This window comes from Pan paniscus, chromosome 8, assembly GCF_029289425.2.
Source record: "Pan paniscus chromosome 8, NHGRI_mPanPan1-v2.0_pri, whole genome shotgun sequence".
Lineage (NCBI taxonomy): Eukaryota > Metazoa > Chordata > Mammalia > Primates > Hominidae > Pan > Pan paniscus.
Window position 1 is genome coordinate 64,892,593 of NC_073257.2, and position 20,235 is coordinate 64,912,827.

Genomic DNA, 20,235 nt, shown 5'->3' on the forward strand with positions numbered 1-20,235 from the left:
GCTAATACAAACACATAGATACAAGTTTTATAATCTTCTCTTTCATATTTCAACCTGTGAACTGGGAATATTAGTGTAAGTTGGTAAGATACTCTTTCCATTTCCAATTTTGTAAGCATTTTAAATACAAATTGTAGAGAGATCTTATTAACACTTGTAGACTTTGCTTTCAGCCATGACAGACAGACAAGGACGTAGAGAAGAGGGCTAAAGCAACAAATTCTTTTTTTTTTTGCCTTTTGCAAACATTAATAATATAAAGTTATGTAGAGCATTTCAGTTTAGCACCCATGTGCTGAATGACAGAATGGTAGTAATCTGTGTAGAAACTGTGACTTTGACTTTCACCAGATTTTTCATTTTTCCTTAGAAAAGTTTCAATTCTATAGTGAATTCAATTGTGATGTCTTTTGGCTATTTTAGATTTTGGAAACAAGCAGAGATTAGAATTTTTCCCAGTGAATCATAGTAAATGTTATAACCAAATAACAAAATAGGAAATACAAATAGTTGCTACGGATAATTCAGGAAGTAGTTTTGCAAGATTATTAAAAGCTTAGATTTGAGTCAGGTAAACATGATTTGAATCCTGGATGGCCATCCATTAACTATTTATTTTACTTTTGGCAAGTTAATTAATTATATAGGTTTTAAGATGTTGAAATAATCTGATATATCTAAGTCCAGACTAGTAATTGGTGGACAGTAGTGCTCAATTACTATTCTCAATTATTACTAAAGAGAAATATAAATTTCATTAGTAAAGTAAATAAAGTTGAATAAAAATAACCATGATGTATATGATTTCACAAATTACAAAGATTTTATTTTTAAATAATGATGCTGGCAAGGGGGTAATAGATAGGTATCCCTACATATGAGGTATATGGTTCTTCTAAAAAGCAACATAAGACAGAAAAATATCTTTTTCTTTGGTCTAACTATTATACTTGTAGTAATCTTTAAAAGACTAAAACCCGAGGCAGCCAAATATTTATAAAAGAGGATATTTGCAAAATGATTTACATTACAGAAATGTTGGCCAGGTGTGGTGGCTCACACCTATAATCCCAGCACTTTGGGAGGCCGAGGTGGGTAGATCACGAGGTCAGGAGATCGAGACCATCCTGGCTAACATGGTGAAACCCCCATCTCTACTGAAAATGCAAAAAATTAGCTGGGTGTGGTGGCGGGCACCTGTAGTCCCAGCTACTCAGGAGGCTGAGGCAGGAGAATGGTGTGAACCCAGAAGGCAGAGCTTTCAGTGAGCCGAGAGCCCGCCACTGCACTCCAGCCTGGGTGACAGAGTGAGACTTCGTCTCAACAACAACAACAACAAAATGTTGGACACAGCCTAAATATCTAATAAGAGAAGCATGTTAAATAAAATGTTGGTATAACAGTAAAATGAGATAGTACACCGACATTACAATGATATTTGTGAAGATACTTTTAATGTGGTAGTTATAAGTGCATAGATACTTTTAAGGTGGTAGTTATAAGTGCATTAAATAGTACTTGGTCTGTGTGGACCAGATGGGTTGGAACATGTATCCCAAGTCTAAGCCTATCAGAAAAAAATGTTCCCTTGTCTTAATGATTGTTTTAGGGGCGTGCACCAGATCTAAACAGCTCTCATTAGAGTGTACCGTTGATATTTTTCTAGAAATATTGGAACAAATATTTTCTTTTATAAGAGCTTTGGAAAACAATATCTCTCTTTGAATGCAGTGGTAAGAGGGTGTAAAGTCTGGAACTGATACTAGTGGTTTGAGTTCCATACCATAAGGGAAGCTAATATGAGGAAAAGCCAAGTAAAGAAAGTAAATCTGAGAGAAGTGAAAGTAAATAAAACCAGAGCCCAGACGAACTTTTGGTGTGTGCTTGAATCTACTTCTCCTGCTGGATTTTTCAGTTCTATGGCCAATAATATCCTGGATTTTTTTCAGCCAGTTTGAATTGGGTGTACTGACCCTTGAAATATAATAAATTCTAAATGATATACACATGCTATAATACTAAGTCAGGAAGAAATGTGACTCGAAATGATAATATGCAATGTGTTCTCAATTGTGAAAAATGCATATTCAGAGAAAACTCTAAAAATGTATAAAAATATTCCTACTTAATGACCATTATTTATTTTTTATTTTTTTACCCATTTTTCAAGTTTCACATTGGGTACCCATTACTTTCATTATCTAAAATATAATATTTATTTTTTCAATCCATATCTTAGGAGGAAAACTGGGCAAGTCATTTGGAATAATACATTAAGATTTGTTTTCAGCTACCAAGGCAATAAAATGCTCCTCTTGAAATAGCAAAAAAAAAAAAAAAACCTTTTGTAATTCATAAAAATCTTGGGGAATATTTATCTCAGTGAGTTAATCTAGCCTGTCTTCCATGCAAACCAGGAATAGGGAAGTTGTTCAGTTGCAGAATGAAATTGATAAATTATCTGTGGTATAATAAGGTACTCTTCAATTTCTACATCTTTATGGAGGATTACATTCAGCTAAGACAGAAACTTGTTCCCTGCCCCTGGAAAAGATGGGCATTGTCTCTTTCCTGGGGTTACTCAGCTTTAAAAAGTTAATTTTAATTGAAATTTTCACATGGTTTTAATAACAGGAAAATAGCCACTATTATAAATTAATAATAGTGATAATGTCACTATCATCAACTGTTTTTAGATTCAGTAATGGTTCCTTTGTACAGTAAAATGCAATAGGCTGATTTCTGATTAATGCATGGTTATCAAACTCAAATATTATTTTAAAAGTGAGCAACAGTAACAATTCTTCAAAATAAAATTATAATAAAGTGTGTTGCCACAATGTCAAAATCCCACTGCCATAAACACCCACTATTTATCCAAGTGTTTCTGTGGCTTTGGCTGTTACATTAATTTCAGTATTGGTAGGCACTATAGAATTGTTCTCTCATCAAAGCAATGAGTGAAAAAGTACAATTATATATTCTCCAAGTCCTTATTTTTAGAGGATGCCACTTTTCTATTAGATTTGGGAGTGATATACCAAAGTGATAGTATTTGAAATATTTTTCTTACTTCTATGGCAGTATAATATATACATAGATAATCAGAAAATCTGCCTCATCACAAATATAATGTTTTATATGATGATTTGCAGAACAAAACTCCACTTTTCTTGAAGTTATATGCCCTATGTTTGAAGGGTTCCATCAGACAGAACACTTTATTTGATTAGACCTTGAATGATTTACACATTTACACAGGATTAGTGAGACAGACATGCTCCTTTGAAATTGTGCACTCAGACATAGCTGGGCTCATCAGCCTGTGCATTCCAACTGGCCAAGTCCTGCGAGTCCTCACTCTAAGCCCATTCCTGGTTCTGAATCAAAGGTTAATATTTGGAGTAGCTTATCAATATGTATAATCAATAATGATATTATGACACATCAGCTATTACACATTCTGGTATCCTTCAAAACTTTTCTACAGAAAAACTAAATTTAAAATACTGAAAAACAAATAACAAAACAACATTAAAAAATAAAGGTTAGATTTTGAAACAATAGCAATAAATTTTTATTAAGTTCTTATTTATCTGTATATGATAGGAATTGTTTTTATGTCTATACCTTTCCCTCAGATTTTAAGAGATTTCATTTTAAAGAATTTCGTATTGAAAAATAGCCTTAAAGAAAGACGCTCAGTTGATTACAAAAGCATATAACCAAAAGTCACTAAAGAAAATCCCAAAGCAGCCTGCTCAAGTAAGTATAGTCCCTCAGTCTGTAATGAGTGTGTGAAGAGTGATTTAAGTCTGGTTTCTCGATGTGAGATAATGAGATGGAAAATGTGAATGGTCTGCCAATATACTGCTCAGGCACACATGGAAGGGGGTCCTAGGCCTTCTAAAGTCTAGTTCAAGCTCCCAAACATGGAAACCACAAAGAGTTAATGATAATTGAGATCATATGCTTCTTATCAAAGCTTCCTTAAAAAAAAAAAAGCAGCTTAAGGGAAAATTCGTAAATATGTGTCTTAACCACAGTCTACCAATCCCCTTCCGCATTGGAGCCTTTAGCTAATTTGTTGACTTAATTACCCAAGGCACAGGAAGGTTAAACAGAGTGATAATCTGATTTTCTCTGATTGCTGATCACTGCAGAAAGTGGTCCGTGGGAAGCAAAAATAAACCTAGAACCTTGGGCTATGTAAAATGGAGAAGTGAGGCAATTATCCAGATAATTCAGGCAAAGTTGACTGTTTACAGTAATCAAATTATCTGGATAAGTACATAACCTACTCTCTGTCTACAGGAACAATGGCTTTAATCATATCATCTGGTCTGATTAAATAAGTTATTCTTTCTATCTGTATTTAGTGTGAATTATTTCAATTTAATAGTCAAATTCATACATAAAAACCTATTATAATACCCTATAAAAATATCCCAAATGGTGGGGATATTAATAATATTTTGTCCAAGTAAAGAATGAGTGCTTCTCTTTAAATAATTAGAAAACATGAGACCACAGAAAGAAAAAAAAAATTTGGGAAAAACAAATTTACTGTGGTTAGATTAATGCAAAGGCCTGTATGAAAAGTGAGGTAAGAAAAGTTGAAATTATCATGGTAAATGGAAGTTTATTCCATACCACATCACTAGAAAATTTATATTCTGAAGCTCTCTGATTGTCAAGAGGCACCAAAATAAAATCTTTCAATAGAAGATTCAGTTAACTCATTTTCTTCTCACTTTTAATACTTCGTTGTTTTAGACATTTTAGAAAATACAGAAAATTATAAAGAAAACCAAAATCACAGTCCAGAGAACACCACTCTTAATGTTAATTGCATCTGTTTTTCTGGACTTTTAAATAATTTTATATGATGGTATTTGAGCTTCTGGATCAAATCAGGAATAATTTTTCAATTATGTCCATCAGTTTTGAAAATGGAATTGTAATATATATGCTGTTTTGAAGATGCAGTTTCCATTGGACAATATCTCAGTGTCTTCTTATATCAGTAAATACGTAGACATGGCATCGTTTTTAATACACTTATCTGAATATGACACAGACATAAGCCCTACTTTTGGGCATTTAGGTTATTTCTAATTTTATTATAAACAGCTAAGTGTTGGATATTCTCACACATGCATGTTTACATACTCACCTGATTTAATTTTTTCCTAGCTTAGATTTCTAGAAATGGTATTACTAAGTCAAAGAAAATGAACCTTTTATGGCCTTTAGTATATATATTGGTCAACTGAATGCTATACATTTTTTATAACTTTTTTTTTTTTTTTTGAGATGGAGTCTCGCTCTGTCACCCAGGCTGGAGTGCAGTGGCGGGATCTCAGTTCACTGAAAGCTCCGCCTCCCGGGTTCACGCCATTTTCCTGCCTCAGCCTCCTGAATAGCTGAGACTACAGGCACTCGCCACCACGCCCGGCTAATTTTTTGTATTTTTCAGTAGAGACGGGGTTTCACCGTGTTAGCCAGGATGGTCTCAATTTCCTGACCTCGTGATCCGCCCGCCTTGGCCTCCCAAAGTGCTGAGATTACAGGCATGATCCGCCGCACCCAGCACATTTTACAACTTTTAAGTGTCACAAGCTGGGTACAAGAGCTTGTACCTGGTTCCTCACAGCATGTCATCACTAAATAACATCTTAATTTAAAATCAATTAACATCTTATTTTAAAATTTAAAAATATTTTTGGTTCAGCAATTTGATATGTAAAAAAGGCAAATTTCTTGCTCTTCGTCTTTGCATTTTATGTAAAATGAATATATTTTCATAATTTATTTTCCATTTGTTTTTTATAGTTTTTCTTTTATGAGTCACCTATTTGGATATTTGAATTTTTTATCTTTTGGGATAGTTTTTCATGTTTTAAAAAATAATTTTACCTTCATGTTCTTTTCAATTTCTAAGAGTTCATTTTCATAGTAAGAATATAAAACCTCTGTCTATGGCGATCTTGCAATAATTTTCTCAGTTTTCCAGTTGCCTTATTATATTTTAATTTTTTTTTAGTTTAGAAGCTTCTCAAATTTATGTAATTAAACTTACAATCTTTTTCTCTATTGTTTCTTCCTTTTAATCATTGCCTATAAAGTCTTTCATTTCCAGAATAAGCTATGTGTATACCCATGTGTTTTTTAAGTGCCAGCACATTTTATTATTATTTTAAAATTTAGATCTTTAATCCTTTTGGAAGAAAAATTCATCACCAATAAAATAAATTTATAGTTTATTTTAATAAAATAAAATATTAGGGCATTTGACTTTATTAGTTGTGATTATCCTATCCTGGTTCTTCAAAAGTTGGTGATTTGATACATTAAGATTGGCACCCGGGCCGGGCGCGGTGGCTTACGCCTGTAATCCCAGCACTTTGGGAGGCCTAGGCGGGCGGATCACGAGGTAGAAGATCGAGACCGTCCTGGCTAACACGGTGAAACCCCGTCTCTACTAAAATACAAAAAATTAGCCGGGCGTGGTGGCTGGCGCCTGTAGTCCCAGCTACTCGGGAGGCTGAGGCAGGAGAATGGCGTGAACCCGGGAGGCGGAGCTTACAGTGAGCGGAGATCGCGCCACTGCACTCCAGCCTGGGCGACAGAGCAAGACTCCGTCTCAAAAAAAAAAAAAAAGATTGGCACCCGAGGCACACAGGCTACCTAAAGTGACATTGAAACTGCTCTGGGGATCTCAAAAGTGCTTAACTCAAAGACTGCTATTCAGAATACCTAGGATAAAAATAAAATCATAAATGAGTTCAGAAAGGAAAAACCAAGCTGTGTGCAAAAAAATAGCAAATGAAATCACATTCTTTGATTAATATGGTATTTTGGAAGACATAAGGAAGAAAGCATTTTAGGTTCTGAAATAAAGTAATGTAACCTAGACCCTTCATCCAGCATTCAAGTGTGAGTACAGAATGAGAATTTTTTTACTTACAAGGAGGAATTCAGTAATTTTACATTTCAGAAGGATTTTCTTTGAGAAGTTAACTTGAAATGTTTCTGCAAAATAAAAGCATATGAAGTGGAATTCATTTGATTCAAGAGTCAAAGTTTTCAAACCAGGAAAGCAGTCATGGGACAGTCCATCATAACTGCTGTGCAGCAAGGTGAGGGCACCCAACAACAGGAGCAGGGAGAGAGGATTTGGGAGAGATCTATAAGAAAAAATAAAAAAAGGTGTGCGAAAGGATTTATAGCATCAATAATAGGATAGAGAATTGGAGAATAATAAGTAGTGAATGATAAAGGAAAACTTCAAGAAACTAAATGAAGGACATTAGAAACTTTAAGAGCAATAACTAGTTCTTTCAAACAAGAAAGGAACTCAAATGAAGCATAATTTTGAGCCACTGATGAGGCATAGAAAGGGAAAAGTTCATTTGACACTCATGCTAGGAACAGTCTCCATTGATTTGCCCAAGAGTTGAGGCAATAAAACTCTAAACATGAAAATATAATTCTAGCATATCACTTGACCTAACCATATCATCTTATTGTCATAGTCATAATAATATAAATCCTGCAATTGATCTCCAACTTTTACAGCCTACTGATAAGAATATGTATCAAGACTTTATGTAGTTGTCAGACAGAATGAAATTATTCACAATTTTGATAATGTACAACTAAAAATGTAGTTGACAGAAAAATGGGAAATAGAGAAAAGGTAGAGAAATACTGGGGCCCCATTTTACAAAGTAGGAATGAAAAAGTACTGTGAAAAATTGATAGCGTAACAATCAGAGCTATAAGTATGTATATTAAAGCTTATAAAGGTAACCAGTATAAGAACTAACAAATAATTTGTAAATTCTGATATGTGTAAATAGATGGGGAATGGGATACAGTAGGTGAGTGAAATCCTTATTTTCCGTGTTGGAGAACTAATAGGTATTGTCTAAATTAGATAAAACAGTAAATAGAAGTTCAAATACATATAGTTATGAAAGTAAGCATCATAAAAATTATAGAATGCATGCTATGGGCAAAGGGCATAACTGTTGCTTTTCACTAACTTTTCTGTAGTATTTGACTTGTTATCAAGTATCTGCAGTGCTTTGATAAAACTCAAACCTAAAAATAAGAAATGAAAAAAATGCCTAAGAAAATTGTAATCACAATAAGTATGTCATCACACATGCTAAAACTTTTCTGGATGAAAGATACAAACTGGCCATGCCAATAAAATGTGAATGGAACTTAACCGAGGAGTTTGGCAGAGGTATGGCTGGGTTATCTGTAGCAGATAGTTTCTCTGCATTTAGCTGAAAGCATGGTTGTCCAGAATTAAGGCTATTTCTCAGTCTCTCTTAACAGCTGGCAATGGTCATGTAACTAAGTTCTGGGTAATGATATGTTGAGTGGGAGTGGTGTGTGCAGTATTCTGATTGAGCCTATGGAGGGAAGCATGTGCTCTTTACTTCCTGTTTCCTCCCTTCTAGCTGCCTGGAACATAAACTTATAATGAATTTAAATTAGGAAAAATCAAGATTAGACAAACTTCCTTGCTCTAGTTCATCAGCAATGAATAATAGAACTTAAACATAGGTATTTTGACACAAATTATCCACTAAGCATATAATTCAAAATATTCGATTGAATTCTTTACTCCCACAATAATTTAGCATTCTAAAACATTAATTTGCTGAAGAGAAATTGGCTTTTGGATGAGTTACGGCATTTACTAAAAGGTTCCTTTATTACTGAAGAGTGGTTAGTAGACTGAAACACTCAGATAATTTGAAGTTATTAATTTTATGAGATGATCTTTAAAAATACTTTTTGAAAATCAAATTATGCTTTCAGATTTTTCAGGTCAAAATTTGTATTGTAATTTTATTATAATTGTGTTAGAATTAAACACACATCCAAGACAATCTTGAAAGACAGACACAGTTGGAAGAGTCATACTCCCTCATTATAAAACTTACTACAAAATTATAGAATTCAAGACCATATGATACTGGCAAAAGGATAAACATATAATCCAATGGAATGTAATTGAAAGCCCAGAGATAAATCCATACATGATAAGTTAATTTTCAGCCGGGTGCCAAGACCATTAAATGGGAAAAGAATAGTCTTTTCTTCTAGGGATTTTATGGTTTTAGGACTAACATTTAAGTCTTTAATCCATCTTGAATTAATTTTTGTATAAGGTGTAAGGAAGGGATCCAGTTTCAGCTTTCTACGTATGGCTAGCCAGTTTTCCCAGCACCATTTGTTAAATAGGGAATCCTTTCCCCATTTCTTGTTTTTGTCAGGTTTGTCAAAGATCAGATAGTTGTAGATGTGTGGTATTATTTCTGAGGGCTCTGTTCTGTTCCATTGGTCTATATCTCTATTTTGGTACCAGTACCATGCTGTTTTGGTTACTGTAACCTCGGCCTCGTAGTATAGTTTGAAGTCAGGTAGCGTGATGCCTCCAGCTTTGTTCTTTTGGCTTAGGATTAACTTGGCAATGCGGGCTCTTTTTTGGTTCCATATGAACTTTAAAGTAGTTTTTTCCAATTCTGTGAAGAAAGTCATTGGTAGCTTGATGGGGATGGCATTGAATCTATAAATTACCTTGGGCAGTATGGCCATTTTCACGATACTGATTCTTCCTATCCAAGAGCATGGAATGTTCTTCCATTTCTCTGTATCCTCTTTTATTTCATTGAGCAGTGGTTTGTAGTTCTCCTTGAAGAGGTCCTTCACGTCCCTTGTAAGTTGGATTCCTAGGTATTTTATTCTCTTTGAAGCAGTTGTGAATGTGAGTTCACTCATGATTTGGCTCTCTGTTTGTCTGTTATTGGTGTATAAGAATGCTTGTGATTTTTGCACATTGATTTTGTATCCTGAGACTTTGCTGAAGTTGCTTATCAGCTTAAGGAGATTTTGGGCTGAGACAATGGGGTTTTCTAAATATACAATCATGTCATCTGCAAACAGGGACAATTTGACTTCCTCTTTTCCTAATTGAATACCCTTTATTTCTTTCTCCTGCCTGATTGCCCTGGCCAGAGCTTCCAACACTATGTTGAATAGGAGTGGTGAGAGAGGGCATCCCTGTCTTGTGCCAGTTTTCAAAGGGAATGCTTCCAGTTTTTGCCCATTCACTATGATATTGGCTGTGGGTCTGTCATAAGTAGCTCTTATTAATTTGAGATACATCCCATCAATACCTAATTTATTGAGAGTTTTTAGCATGAAGGGCTGTTGAATTTTGTCAAAGGCAATACCATTCAGGACATAGGCATGGGCAAGGACTTCATGTCTAAAACACCAAAAGCAATGGCAACAAAAGCCAAAATTGACAAATGGGATCTAATTAAACTGAAGAGCTTCTGTACAGCAAAAGAAACTACCATCAGACTGAACAGGCAACCTACAGAATGCGAGAAAATTTTTGCAATCTACTCATCTGACAAAGGGCTAATATCCAGAATCTACAAAGAACTCAAACAAATTTACAAGAAAAAAACAACCCCATCAAAAAGTGGGTGAAGGATATGAACAGACACTTCTCAAAAGAAGACATTTATGCAGCCAACAGACACAAGAAAAAATGCTCATCATCACTGGTCATCAGAAAAATGCAAGTCAAAACGACAACGAGATATCATGTCACACCAGTTAGAATGGCGGTCATTAAAAAGTCAGGTAACAACAGGTGCTGGAGAGGATGTGTAAAAATAGGAACACTTTTACACTGTTGGTAGGACTGTAAACTAGTTCAACCATTGTGGAAGACAGTGTGGTGATTGCTCAGGGATCTAGAACTAGAAATACCATTTGACCCAGCCGTCCCATTACTGGGTATATACCCAAAGGAATATAAATCATGCTGCTATAAAGACACATGCACATGTATGTTTATTGTGGCACTACTCACAATAGCAAAGACTTGGAACCAACCCAAATGTCCAACAATGATAGACTGGATTAAGAAAATGCGGCACATATACACCATGGAATACTATGCAGCCATAAAAAATGATGAGTTCATGTCCTTTGTAGGGACATGGATGAAGCCTGAAACCATCATTTTCAGCAAACTATCGCAAGGACAAAAAAAACAAACACCGCATATTCTCACTCATAGGTGGGAATTGAACAATGAGAACACTTGGACACAGGAAGGGGAACATCACACTCTGGGGCCTGTTGTGTGGTGGGGGGAGGGGGGAGGGATAGCATTAGGAGATATACCTAATGTAAATGATGAGTTAATGGGTGCAGCACACCAACATGGCACATGTATACATATGTAACAAACCTGCACATTGTGCATATGTACCCTAGAACTTAAAGTATAATAAAAAATATACGTATATAAAAGAAAGAATAGTCTTTTCAACAGATAGCTGTAGGACAACTAGATATTCTTATGCAAAAGAATTAAGTAGGACTCTTACCTCACATCATAAAAAATTAACTCAAAATGGAATAAAGACTGAAATCTAAGAGTTAAAACTACAAAACTCTTAGAAGAAAACATACGGGTAAATTTTGATACCTAGGATTATGCAGTGGTTTCCTAAATGCCATAGCAAAAGCACAAGATACAAAAGAAAAAAAAAATAGATAAACTGGACAATAACACTAACGAAAAAGGAAAAAGACAACCCAAAGAATGGGAGAGGATAGTTGCAAGTCATTTATCTGATAATAGTCTGCTATTCAGAATACACAAAGAACTGTTACAACTTAATAACGAAAAGACAATAACCTAACTTTAAATAGGGAAAGGACTTCAGTAGGCATTTTTTCCAAAGAAGATGTGTAAATGACCAACGAATACACGAAAATATGCTCAACATCATTAGTCATTAGGGAAATGCAGATAAAAACCAAACACCACATGTTCTCGCTCATAAGTAGAAGTTTAACATTGAGAACACATGGACACAGGGAGGGGAACATCACACACTGGGACCTGCTGGGGATTGGGGAGCTAGGGGACGGATAGCGTTAGAAGTACCTAATGTAGATGACGGGTTGATGGGTGCAACAAACCACCATGGCATGTATATACCTAAGTAACAAAACTGCACGTTCTGCACATGTACCCCAGAACTTAAAGTATAAAAAAAACCTTTAGATAATTATTCATAACTAGTGGGTTGGTTACAATATAAAAGATAGACATTAAAAAGTGTTGTTGAAGATGCAGAGAATTTGAAGCCCTCATAAATTACTGATGAGAATGTAAATTGGTGCAACCACTTTCCTCAAAAAGTTAAATATAGAGTCACCATATGACCCAGCAATTCTACCCCTAGGCATATACAAAAGAGAACTGAAAATATATGTCCACACAAAAACTGATACATAAATGTTCATAGCAGCGTTATTCATAATAGCTAAAAAGTGAAAACAACCATCTACCAGTGAAGAGTGGATACACAAAATGCAGTGTATCCAAACAATGAAATACTACTGAAACTTTAAAAAGAATGAAGTACTGATACAAGTTACAACATGAATAAACCTTGAAAACCTTATGCCAAGTGAAAGACATCAGTCACAAAAGGCCTCATATCACTGGAGTCCATTTATACAAAATGTTTAGAATAGGCAAATTCTGAGACAGAAAGTGGAGAAAATATTACCACAGGTTGATGAGGATTGAATGGGGAGTGACTGCTAATGGGTATGGAGTGTGACATCGAGGAGATTAAAATGGCTTGGAATTAGAGAGTGGTAATGGCTATACAGTTTTGTGAATATACTGAAAACAACTGAATGGTGTTGTGAAAAGTATTATGATATTTGAATTACTTTTTTTAAAAGCATACAGTAAGCACATATCGTATCAGGAAAGAATATCAGAAAAGAATAGGCATCTATTGCTTTGGTGGTCATTGTATTCTTCCAAGCATCATGAAGAAATAATTAAAACAGATTCAGGCAAATCAAAGACTTGCACTTAATTTTATCCAATTTAAAATCTTTTTTAGTAATTTTTTTTCCTGTTGCCATATATGTTATTCTTTCTTTCAAAACTGTAGTACTTAAAAAAAAATTCTTGTGTGCAATTTGAGAATGAAAGGCTCATATTAGCTTTAACTGCCAGTGGTGTAGACCTGCTGGCACCATTAACAAAAGGGGAGTATTCTGACACTCGGGAAAGATGCTCTTATTTCCTTGGTCCACAAAGAGCCAAAGGCAAGCCCTATTATTAGAGCCAGTGAGGCCAGATTCACCATATGATTAATCACCCAAGTAGAGGCAAAAATTGAGGTTGGATTGCACCTAGTGTGTGGGTCAGAGAGCTTTTCCTGAGCCTGTTAAGGGTTTCAGGCTTGTAATTTCCTCCTTCTACAATAAACTCTCTTCTACCATGCTGTAAAAAAAAAAAAAAAAAAAAAAAAAAGTTTGAGTGATGAATCCTCCTGGAAGCAAAGTGGTTGCCAAAATATCAGACCAGGGAAATGACAAGCGGACTTGATTTTATTATTTAGCTACACACCATGCTTCAAATACCTCAAGCAGGATTTAAAAAGACATCTCTAAATTTCAGTCTTATCATTTTCAGTTTTTGCCATTACAACTCTTCTCTCTCTGTGTGTGTGTGTGTGTGTGTGTATATACATGTATATATACACATACATATATACATTATATATGCACACAAACAGAGATTGAGAGAGGGAGGAGAGAGAGAGAAAAGTAATGTGGTATTGCATGGCAAGGTCATAGTTTAAAAATATCTTGCCTTTTCCCAAAGTCTTTAAAAATATCTGCAATCAACTAAGCAACCAATTACTGTACATCCCAAATGCATGTTTTCACAGCTATTTTTAGGGGCAAGATTCAGTCACGACACATCCTGTTCACTCATAACAACAGACAGCCGTAGAGGGCAGCTAATGAGTAGGTAGCCAAATGACAATGTCTCCTTACTTTTGACTTTGCTTCCAAGGCCCGAGTGGCTGCCTGACCGTCTCCACTCTGGCGTCAAACAGTCCCCCTGCAGTATGCAGACAATTTAAATTATTACAAGGCAATGTTGCAAGTATGAGCCCTGGCACAAAATAAAGTAATTACATTCAATTAGCAGTCCCCAAAGTGATGGTCCAATACTAAGAGCTTTAGATGTTGCCTTTTGTTGACTTACAGAAGCCAGGTAATGAGTGAAACTTCAAAGTGTAAGAGACTAAATTACTGCTTAATTAGTGGAAACTAGATCAGAAAACATGGCAAAAGAGAAAAAAAGAACACATACCCACAATTTTCTTTTGTTGTAGGAATTCAGATAATATGCTCCATTTCCCAAATAACAACAACTGAATACCTCAATACAGGAATGTTCTGAGGAAAAACCCAAGGGAATGACGTTGTTGGAAGTGTTTTCTGGGGAAAACATTGAAGTTGATGCCATATCTGCACCCCTAGTGACATGTCTTCTCCTTTTAACGAAAATCAATGTTTCTTGTTTGATGTTAAAAAGTAAAGTTAAATAGAATTGTGTTAGATATTTCCTAAATCCCACTACTGGTCCCATCAGTATCTTTTTGCATAGTACATTGATAAGTTTGCTTCTTGGAAGAATAATCCTGAACTCAAATATGGCCAGACAAATTCTGAAAAATGAAGAAATATAGGGGAAGCTACCTTTGCTGATAATTAAAACATAATTTATGTTTTTTAAGTATATGTATTTATATATATATATAATTTACTACACAAAAAAGGTGACATTGTCTCTCTGTGAAATAAAGATGGTTAGTCAATAAGTGGGTTGAGGCAAATGGTTAAATTTGTAATCACTTATTATACCAAAATATATTTCAGATGGATCAGAGATTTAAATAAGAAAAATAAAACTAGGACTTAATAAATGTGTAAAGAAAAATCTAAGAATTAACCAATCTAAGAATTATACCAAATCCTGACCACAAAACGTAGATAATTTTTATTTATTGTAATATTGAAATTATCTATATTACAATTTAAAATTATCTATAAGAAAAATAATAATAAAAATAAATAACAAACAACATGTATTTACCATAAGTACTACACACAGAGGGCTAGTGTCTTTAATGCATAAAGACCAGCAACACATTTACAACGAATTTAGTAACAAATAACCAATAGAAAATATAAAAAATATCAATAGAAAATAAAATGAGCAAAGGTTAGAAACAGCAGGAACAACAACAACAAAAAAGCCTTAAACATGAGATGAATCTCAACCTCACCTACAATCAGTCAATGCCAAAAGTAATATACCATTTTTGATTTATCAGATTTGCAAATTTCAAAGTTCAAAACATTTTGTGCCTGAGAGTCTAGGGATGCAGACAACTCATACACAATTAGTGAAATGGGTTCAACCTCTATACAAGGCAATTTTGCAATACTATCAAAATGTAAAATTTATAAACCATTTGACTTCTAGCATCTTCCTACATATACAAAGGACATGTACAAAGGTATTCATTGCAGCTTATTTATAATAGCAAAAGAAGAACAATATAGATGTCTAATAAAAAATGACTAGTCGAGTACATGAAGCTGGTCAAAAAGAACGATATACTCTATACGTACTGAATTGTAATTATATGATGCTAAGAAAAAGCATGATGCTTTCAGTAGCATAGGAGACTATCATTTGTAATAAAAGCAGTAATACACATATACTGTCGTCCATCTCTGGAAAAGTATCTAGTAAAAGTCTTGGGAAAAAGAGACGGGTAGGAGAGAAACTTTAGACTACATTTTTCATATTATACCAAGTGTATGTATTTTATATTCACATAAACACATTAATTGAAATGCCCAAGGGAACATTTTAATATAATGTTCTTTTCCAAAGTCTTGGGTCTGCTTTAATGAATTGAATTATAATTTGATAGCTCCAAAATTTATAGGTATGAAACTCAGAGTAGTCCTCGAATTCTATGTGCAATAAATGAATTTTCTGACTGGATGAAATGCTTATATCCTCTGGTTAGAAGACAAATATTAAAAGAAATTGATGAATTATTTATTTTAATCATAACTTCCATCTTCACCTTCTTCTGTCTGCCTTCTCCATCCTTTATTCCATATTCAAGTTGCAAAAAAGAGAAAGCTAGACAAAAACTTAAAACTGTCTTTATAAATTGAACATTGGTATAAAACGAGGACACAGTAATTTTTTACATGGGTAATAATAGAAAAATAATCTGATGATTGATTCATAACCTCCTTTTACTCATTTATGATTAGTTATAATCATAAATATAGAGCCTTAAAATAAATTATTCTTTTCATTCCCTAAATGAGACACTATTAGGCTTATGTCTTCTTACATAAGGTAAGAAGACATTTCTTTATTACCTTACCCCATAAGGTAATAAAGAAAAATGGTTTTCAAGAGTTTAATCTTCTACATCCTATCTTAATTTGTGAAATCACTTTTCAAGTTACTGATAAAAATATCTATTGTCATTTAAATAAAATATATGTATCTGATTGATTACTTCATATTTTATATAGCTACTGATTGTGTGTAACGTGTAAAATCTGTATCTTCATCATGCCAAGGTGGGGAAAGATTTCCCCAATGGAAAGACTGTATCTTCATTTAATTCTCACCCACTTTTCTGTTCCAGAAACATTTGGGCAAATTGAGTAGTTAGGTAATGACCAAAATAGGTCAATTAAATTCCAAACCTCTCTCTTTCCCTAACTTTACCATGAGGAGGAAGAGGTACACAAATTCAGATCATTGCTTCTTCTAAGTATGTCTCGAGGTTTTTATTTACATGAGTGCTTTTCCAGCTACAGTGTTTCCTAATTACTTTAAAGAACAATAATCCTCACATACCCTTTGATCAAGCAGTCCCAGATTTAAGAATCTATCCTATCATAATAAAAGCAACAGACAAAGAATATGAGCTACAAAAATAATCATTTCTACACTATTGATAACGACAAACCCTGAAAACAACCTGTATGCCCAAGAACAGGAGAAAAGTGATGATATATTTATATGATAAAATATTATGGAACTATTAAAAAGCAGTGAGATATATGTTATTAAATACATGTGTAATAACTTCACTCTCATAAAAACAAACTTCAACCAAAAACCCAAAAACCTATTGTGTGAAATATGTATGTAAGAGAATGTACTTGTTGTATGACCAAGGAGAAATGTGGAAGAATACACATCAAGCTCTTATCACGTATCACTTGAGGTGACGGAGTATATCAGTTAGGTTGCCTTTAGCTGCAGATACTAGAGATCCAAATTCAAACTGATTTCAAAAGTAAGGAAATAAATTGGAATCGAAATCTACTGCAGTAATCCAGCTAGAGAATGATTTCAGGCTAAGTGTCTCCCTGGCTGTGTTCTCCCTTGGCTGTTTCCTTAGCATTGCTTTTTTTCTTCTTTTTTCATACTGGAAAAATATCCAATGCAATCCTTTGTTTTATATCTATATTTCTAAGGCAACTGTCTAATTTATCACTTACCTGGAAAATTCTGGAGAGTGAAAGGTAATGTAATTAATACTTACTGTAGGACAGTGGGCATAAACTGGAACTGTCCTAGGCAAACGAAAATCTGTGGCTGTCTTTCACATGTCACAACACCCAAGGGAAAAGAGAGATGGCCTCTTCCACAGGTTTTACCTTAAGAGAGAAACTAATTTCTCAGAAGCCCCATGTTTTCTTTAAGATTCACTGGCCTGAATTGAGTAACTTCGCTATTCATGATCCAAGCCCTATGGCTGGGGGATTGCCTAACACTGACTGTGTTTTAGACTAGCCCCTCATTCATTGGATAGAAGGATGAGTAATTTTGAACCAGTAATTTTCAGAGCGTGGCCAGGGGACCTCTGGGGATCCCTGGGACCCATTCTTCATAAAATAAGTTATTTTTAATGTAAAATGGGTTTATTGTCAGGCATGGTGGCTCATGCCTATAATCCTAGCTACTTGAGAGGCTGAGCCAGGAGGATCGCTTGAAGCCAGGAGTTAGAGACCAATGTGAGCAACATAGTGAAAGCCCTTCTTTAAAAAATAAGCATAAAGAAAATTAGTCAGGCACAGTAGCACACACATCTGTAGACCACCTACCCTGGAGGCCGAGGTGGGAGGAATACTTGAGTCCAAGACGTTGAAGACCAGCCTGGGTGATATGGCAAGATTTCCTTCTAAAAGAAAATGATGTTTATTCTTACTATTTTAAAAATAGTTATTTTAACTGCTAACATAGTAAATATTAATAGTTATGACCCAGATAAACAAAAAATAGTTGGAATCCTCAGTAATTCCAAGAGGGTAAAGGGGTCCTGGGAACAAAAAGTTTGGAAATTCTACCTTAGACCAGTCATGTGAACTCACCTGGGGCTTGGCATTTTAATCCTAGATGTTTTAATATAATTTGAGTAAAATTTACTATAACCTAATTTCTACATACTGATCATAATATTTACTAATGTTTAAAGTGAATTTTGTCTCTGAGTTTAAGATATCTAGAAAATTTAGGTCCTTCTATGAAGATAAACAGTTTATTTCTAGAATTTTGTAATAGTGCTAGTTAAATATTGTTTATTAAATTTGTTAAAATATTTTTATTACATTAAATCAATTTTTGAACTAGCACTGTCTCTATTCCTAGCCTGCTTTTTAGAATAAAAATTAATATGTGTGTCAGAAAATTTTGAAAGAAAAATAATTAGGAACTATTGAATATTTTTCTCCATTACTAATGATGGAAATTTAATTTTGTCAAATGCCTCCACCATTAATTAAGATCATATTTTCCCCTCCCATGTTAATAGATTTTATACTTCTGAATCATCCTTACGTTTCAGGTTTGAATCACACTTCATTATTTTGTAACATACCTGAAATATACTGCTAAAATTTGTTAATACTTATTTATATGATCTTTACACCTGTATTCAAACATGCAATTACTCTATGGTTTGATCTTTAGTATCTATGTTTGCCAGGTTTAACTTCAATGTTATACTTTAAAAAAACAAGTAAAAAGGTTTTTTATGTTCTGAAGAAAACCTATAAATGGAAAAGGAAGACATTTATTTATAAAACTATGATATATACTTAGTATGACAGGCATTATTCAAAGTATTATTGAATACTAGTTTATTTAATCCTTATAACAACACTATGTAGTAGGTATTATTATTATTTCTATTTTATAGGTAAGAAATGGAGGCACAGAGAAGATAAGTAACTTGGCCAAGATAACACAGCTTATAAATGGCAAAATTAGGTAAAAATTGACTCCAAATGGCCTGAGAGTTCATGCTCTGACACAATTTGAACCTTGAGCTTCTTTTCGTGGTTGACTTTTTTTTCTTTTTACATTTTTTAGTTTTTTCTAGGATCTCTATGATTTCCATTATGGATTAAAGTTATTCATCCAATGTGGCAAATTTTGCTTTGAGTTTTGCAAAAGAGTTGACTGAAGGCTTCTGAACAGATGAACAGTTTAAAGCATCTGCTTAAGATGAAAATTTAAGCATCACTATTCCTCTGTTTAAAAACATCTACTGAACACTTCGTATGACTCAGACACTGATTTGGATAAGGGAAGTATAGTAGTGAACACTCACAAAATAGATCACATCTCTGTTCTCATAGCAATTATGTTCAAATGAGACAAGACACAGAAAACAAATAAACGAGTAGTGGTAAGTGCCAAGAGAAAAATAAAATAGGACAAGGAGACACAGAGTAATGGGAGAGAGAACAGACTGTTTTAGACAGTGTGTCAGGGAATATCAGAATGAAGTGATGGAGCCAGCCATGTGGATAGGTATCTGGGGAGAGTATTCCACCAGCAACGGAAAATACGTCAGCAGCAATGTGCGTGTAGCGTTCTAGAAGCAGTGAAGAGGACTATATGGCTGGCACAGTATGACAGAGGAAAACGTGGTAAAGGATGTAATTAAGAGGTTTCTGGGGGCCAACTTATGTAGGATTTTGTAGGCCACAGTAAAAACTAATTTACTTTCATTAAGATGAAAAGCCATAAGGTGACTTTGAGCAGAATGGCATAAATGGAATTACATACTCAAAGACATTCTTCTGACTCCTAATTGAGGAAGAATCTATGATGGAGCCAGGCTGAAAACAAGAAGACAGAATTGGATTGGTATTGCAATCTTTGAGGAAATAGTGGCTATCACTAACTTGATAGCAGTGGAAATGATGAGAAGTACTTCAGTTCTGTATATAATTAGA

General features: G+C 34.3%; 1 long non-coding RNA gene across 1 annotated transcript; it reads right to left on the reverse strand.

Moving 5' to 3' along the window:
* Nucleotides 1-13,156: 13,156 nt before the first annotated feature.
* On the reverse strand, nucleotides 13,157-19,608 carry LOC134731065 (uncharacterized). Its single transcript, XR_010113135.1, has 2 exons — nucleotides 18,097-19,608; nucleotides 13,157-13,993 (listed from the first exon to the last, which is right to left on the reverse strand). It is a non-coding gene; the product is annotated as an uncharacterized LOC134731065 (long non-coding RNA).
* Between the last annotated feature and the right edge of the window lie 627 nt (nucleotides 19,609-20,235).